Genomic DNA, 6,691 nt, shown 5'->3' with positions numbered 1-6,691 from the left:
ACATATACTGGCCATCCCACAGTAATAACATATACCAATTAAGACCAATACATATAATGGCCAACCCACTGTAATAACTTATACCAATTATGACCAATACATATAATGCCCAACCTACAATGACAACCTATACCAATTAAGACCAATACATATAATGGCCAACCCACTGTAATAACTTATACCAATTATGACCAATACATATAATGCCCAACCTACAATGACAACCTATACCAGTTATGACCAATAGATATACTGGCCAACCCACAGTAATAACCTATACCAACAATGACCAATACATATAATGGCCAACCCACAGTGACACCCCATGCCAGTTATGACCAATACATATAATGGCCAATCCACAGTAATAAACTTTACCAGTTAAGACCAATACAAAAAATGACCATCCCACAGTAATTACATATACCAATTATGACCAATACATATAATGTCCAACCCATAGTAATAACATATACATACCAATTATGACCAATACATATAATGGCCAATCCACAGTAATAAACTTTACCAGTTATGACCAATACACAAAATGACCATCCCACAGTAATTACATATACCAATTATGACCAATACATATAATGTCCAACCCGTAGTAATAACATATACCAATTATGACCAATACATATAATGGCCAATCCATAGTGACAACCTTTACCAGTTATGACCAATACATATACTGACCAACTCACAGTATTAATCTTTACCAATAATGACCTATACATATACTGTCCAACCCATAGTAATAACATATACCAATGATAACCATTACATATACTGGCCATCCCACAGTAATAACATATACTAATAATGACCAATACATATAATGGCCAACCCACTGTAATAACATATACCAATAATGACCAAAAAATATACTTTCCGTCCCACGGTAATAAGCTTTACCAATTATGACCAATACACATAATGGCCAATCAGCAGTGACAACCTATACCAGTTATGACCAATACAAAAAATGACCAACCCACTGTAATAACATATACCAATTAAGACCAATACATATAATGGCCAACCCACTGTAATAACTTATACCAATTATGACCAATACATATAATGGCCAATCAACAATGACAACCTATACCAGTTATGACCAATACATATACTGGCCAACCCATAGTAATAACCTATACCAATAATGACCAATATATATAATGGCCAATCCACAGTAATTACATATACCAATTATGACCAATACATATAATGTCCAACCCATAGTAATAACATATACCAATGATGATCAATACATATAATGGCCAATCCATAGTGATAACCTATACCAGTTATGACCAATACAAAAAATGACCAATCCACAGTAATAACCTATACCAACAATGACCAATACATATAATGCCCAACCTACAATGACAACCTGTACCAGTTATGACCAATACATATACTGGCCAACCCACAGTAATAACCTATACCAATAATGATCAATACATATTCTGGCCAACCCACAGTAATAACCTATACCAATAATGACCAATACATATAATGCCCAACCCACATTGACAAACTATACCAGTTATGACCAATACATAAACTAGCCAATCCTCAGTAATATCCTTCACCAATAATGACAAATACATACAATGGCCAATCAACAGTTACAACCTACACCAGTTATGACCAATGCAAAAAATGACCAACCCACAGTAATAACATATACCAATTATGACCAATACATATAATGGTCAATCAACAGTGACAACCTGTACCAGTTATGACCAATTAAAAAAATAACCAACCCACAGTATTAACCTATACCAATTATGGCTAATACATATAATGGCCAATCAACGGTGACAACCTATACCAGTTATGACCAATACAAAAAATGACCAACCCACAGTAATTACATATACCAATTATGACCTATGCATATAATGGTCAATCCACAGTAATGACATATACCAATTATGACCAATACATATAATGGCCAATCAACGGTGACAACCTATACCAGTTATGACCAATACAAAAAATAACCAACTCACAGTAATAACATATACCAATTATGCCAATACATATAATGAATGACCCATGATGGTAACCTATGCCAATGAGTGTCATAATATATACCTATCATAATCAATCAGTAATGGCCAAACTCTACTCGTGTCTATGCCCACAATTACAAGTCATAACTTGTCATGTAGTAATAATGACCAATATCAATAATAACAAATATAAACTGTTATGAACAATAGAAATAATAACTTTGTGTCTATTCTGATACAGATGGTGGTATTCTTGAGATTGATGTACACGAATTAGAAATAGATGTTAACATGACAGCTAATAGTTACCGATACTAATCCAGGATAAGACTGGTGACAGTGGGGGCAGTGGAGGCAGCATTACAATACAATGCATTCATGGTATCCATCAGCCAATGGATGGTATATGTGTCTGCCATCCTGGATGGGTTGGATCGGGGTGTGATGTGGAGTGCTCATTTAATGGTCATATTATTAACAATTCATGTGTCTGTGATGTTGGTTGGAGAGGTGAAGTTTGTGGTGTTCCAGGATGTCCCGGAGATGATATTGATTGCACGGGACATGGAGAATGTAACACAGAGACACATGCATGTGTCTGTTACAATGGATGGCTTGGAGATGCTTGCACAGTACCAGACTGCCCAAGGACATCTGATTGCCATGGAAAAGGACACTGTAATACAACTGTAAATCCACCAGTTTGTACAAACTGCCATCATGGATGGATGGGTACTGATTGCAATGATCCTTGCACACATGGTATCCAGTTCCCCATGGATAGTGGCAATTGTGTGTGTGATGCATGCTACTCTGGAAGAGGTTATTATTATTATTTTTTTTTTATTCCGCACTATATGGCCACCGGCCTAAAGTACTGTTACATTTCAAAACTTAAATTACACATGGTCGCTTTAAAATTACAAGATACATATACTTCAAATCATACTTCCATTTCAGTTTCTCTGTAATGAAAACTCTTAAACAAATATTTACCCAAACTTAGTAAAATAAACGAGTTAGTACTCTGTAGCAATGCAAAGAATTTCATCTTGGTTGGTGGTGAAAAATAATATTTTTTTTGGAAGAGGTTGTACCTGTGAATGTATGGGGAATAGTGTCTGTCAAAATGACACATGCCAATGTATTGCTGGCTGGAGAGGGGATCTTTGTGAGATACCTGGGTGTCCTGGAGATGGGATTGATTGCAGTGCCTTACATGTATGTTTCTGTCATCCCGGATGGAAAGGAGATGGTTGTGCAATCCCGGACTGTGCACAGGACTGCAATGAGCGTGGCTTCTGTAACAGCACAGGAAGAACAACACCAGTGTGTACAGACTGTGATGTAGGTTACATGGGTGCTTCATATGAAGAAACATGCACCTATGGTGTTCATTATCCAATGAACAGTGGTTTCTGTCTATGTGAAAAATGTTACACTGGATATAACTGTGATGTGCAATGTTCTAATAATGGTAAATGTACATTTGGGTCTGTGAATGTGACATTCATCCTGGAAACTCCTGGCTGGGTCCAAACTGTGAACTGAAAGGTTGTCCTGGAGAAGATGCTTCGTGTAATGCACATGGTGATTGTAACTCTGTTACTCAGAAATGTATATGTTACCCTGGTTGAACCGGACAGGACTGTAGCATACCTGATTGCCCTGGAATACCAAGCTGTACAGGTGAGTTATATTTCATGTTGCTTTTCAGCTCAAGCTCAAAAACATGTCGAATACTTTCATGCGATTCGCTGTTGTATCTCAAATAAATGAATGAATTTATAATTTATGTTCATATTTTTGTTTGTAAAAGGTCATGGTGAATGTCAGGAAACTATCCCCAGACAGTGCTTGTGTTACAGTAAATAGGCTGGAGCAGCTTGTGAAATACCTTGTGTGAATGGCAAGAACTATGGCTATGAATGTGTATGTGAAGCATGCTACACTGGTACAGGACTTGATGAGATATGTAATGGATATGATCAATGTAACGATTCTCAGTGTGACTGTGATTTTGATACTGGATATAGAGGAGAATTCTGCCAAATACCTGGTTGTCCCGGACATGGTGTTGACTGTTTCAATCATGGTTTCTGTAACTTGGCAACATTTGCGTGTTTGTGTCAACCTGGTTGGAAAGGAATTGGTTGTCATCTGCCAGATTGTCCAGGCAGTCCTGACTGCCATGGAAGAGGAACTTGTCTATATCCTGATGAGGGGCAGGATTCCATATGCGATTGTGAGCTTGGTTGGATGGGTGATGGTTGTGAGTTACCATGTAAATTTGGAATACCAGAAAGATCAGATAATGGCAACTGGTTTTGTCACTGCAATGAGCCATGTTACAATGGTCTTGGATGTGATTTGCTGTGTTCTAATCAGTCTACAACTCTATGTATAAATGGTACTTGTGACTGTGGATTTGATGGTGGCAGGGGCACGTTTTGTGATGAACCTGGATGTCCAGGATATAGGGAGGATTTTACTGGTCATGGTACTTGTATACTTGGACAATGTTTGTGTAATGAAGGCTGGGTTGGGATTGGTTGTGAAGAACCTGATTGTCCTGATGATCCTGACTGCAATAATAGAGGCATATGTTATACGGGTACTGCTATACCAGAGTGTCAGGATTGTATTGAAGGATGGATGGGCCCTGCTTGTGAGATTCAGTGCGGACCCGAGCATGGACAACAAGATCCACTAAACAGTGGAACATGTAAATGTAAAAATGATTGCTGGCATGGTATAAGTTGTCATGACTTCTGCAGTTCTAGAGGAGAGTGTGTCAATGGCACATGTGACTGTGCTCATGAAGCTGGACTAAATGCAGGATGGAGGGGAATGTACTGTGAGGAACAGGGATGTCCCGGAATCGAAGAACCCTGCACCGGGCATGGTTATTGCAATCCAGCAGGTCATCAGTGTATTTGCAACACTGGATGGGTTGGCAGTGGATGTCATATACCAGATTGTCCTGGTGAACCAGACTGTAATGCAAGGGGTACATGTGACAGAAGCTATGATCCACCAACCTGTACCAATTGTGATGATGGATGGATAGGTGCTGCATGTGAATTACCATGTGTCAATGGAACAGCACAGCCAGACTTCACTTGCTCATGTCACCCATGCTATGGTGATGCAGGATTTAATCAAGAATGTAATAACCATGATAGCTGCATTTACAACAATAACAGTAACCAGACATGTGACTGTAACGTGGCATGGTGGGGTAAGTATTTCTCAAGGTACTACTTTATTTTTATGTTGCTGCATTGTGCATACAACATTATTGTGTGCTACTTTAACAAATTACTATAACCAACATTATAAATGGCTAGGTAAATAGAATTCATGTCTTTTCCTTTCCCTGAGTCAGTGTCATTCATATTTTTTTACACCCAGGGGATACATGTACTGTTCGTGGTTGTCCAGGAGTTGGTGAAAGCTGTTCAAAGCATGGTTTCTGTAATTTCAATGATCAAGAGTGCTTTTGCTATTCTGGATGGAAAGGAAATGATTGTAATACACCAGATTGTCCTGGAACACCTGATTGTAGTGATAGCAGTAATATCTAATCTATTGTTTATATCAATTGTCCATATCAACTAATTAGTTGTATATGAATTTTAAAAGCATTTGGTATCAATAGAAAATTACAAAAATATAGAAATATGGATTATTTAAACGAATGAGATGATACAACTTTGGGGGAATTTTGTAATGTTGGGTCTGCAGGTATTTTGCGATCTACTGGCGCTGGCTGCATGCCACTAATGCTATTATGAAAGAAATATGGTCACACAGCCCTTTTGTATCAAATCTGTAATACGGTTATAATGCTCTGCAGGTATGACTTGTACTTGGGACATAAAAGAAAAAAAATAGCTGTGTTATCTAATGTCCAGCAATAAAACATATGAACCTCCAATGTGTATCTGTGATGATGGCTACATGGGTGAGAAATGTCATATACCATGTATTCATGTGAAAGAGTCTGCTCCCAATAGTGGCATTTGTGTATGTGATCCCTGTTACTCTGGTATGAGCTGTGATACCCATTGTTCCAATCATGGTAGCTGCATAAATGATTCCTGTGTCTGTGAAACTGGTTATAGAGGTGACAGTTGTCATTATCTAGACTGTCCAGGTGATCCGGACTGTCCAGAACGTGGTACTTGTGTAAGACGAAGTGGAACGTCTATGAAGATGATTGTTCTGTTATGGTGTGTTCAGGTACACCACAATGTAATGGTGGAGGTTATATATTTTGTGGTGGTATCCATAGATATTCAGCGTACAGGGCTGTTAAAATGTGAAATGTTTTTAGTAGCTGGTACTGACCACCCTACTTCTATGATAGGTCATTGATTTTGGTATGTCCATGAAAGCTTAATCAGGAAATGTATTTAACCCGCACAATTGTTTCACTATCAGATAATTTAGCTAAAAAAAATACCTCAACGCAATTTTTTGAGAAACAACTTGACCAGAAACATTTTTTTACATGGCCATATTTGATTCATAGAATTATGATATCTATAACTAGAAGTTTATCAACAAATGTACCTTACTTCGCATTGTTATTTAAGTTCTATCCAGCACACCACAGTATGACACGTAAATATCAGATTTGAAACACTACA

At 37.9% G+C, this 6,691-nt stretch overlaps 1 pseudogene; it reads left to right on the top strand.

The window, feature by feature from the left end:
- The first annotated feature begins 2,797 nt into the window (after positions 1-2,797).
- On the top strand, positions 2,798-5,623 carry LOC102803218 (uncharacterized; annotated as a pseudogene).
- The last annotated feature ends 1,068 nt before the right edge of the window (positions 5,624-6,691 follow it).

The sequence above is a fragment of the Saccoglossus kowalevskii genome, chromosome 14 (genome assembly GCF_978046115.1).
Source record: "Saccoglossus kowalevskii chromosome 14, keSacKowa6.1, whole genome shotgun sequence".
Taxonomy (NCBI): Eukaryota; Metazoa; Hemichordata; class Enteropneusta; family Harrimaniidae; genus Saccoglossus; species Saccoglossus kowalevskii.
This window is presented reverse-complemented; position numbering and strand designations above follow the sequence as displayed.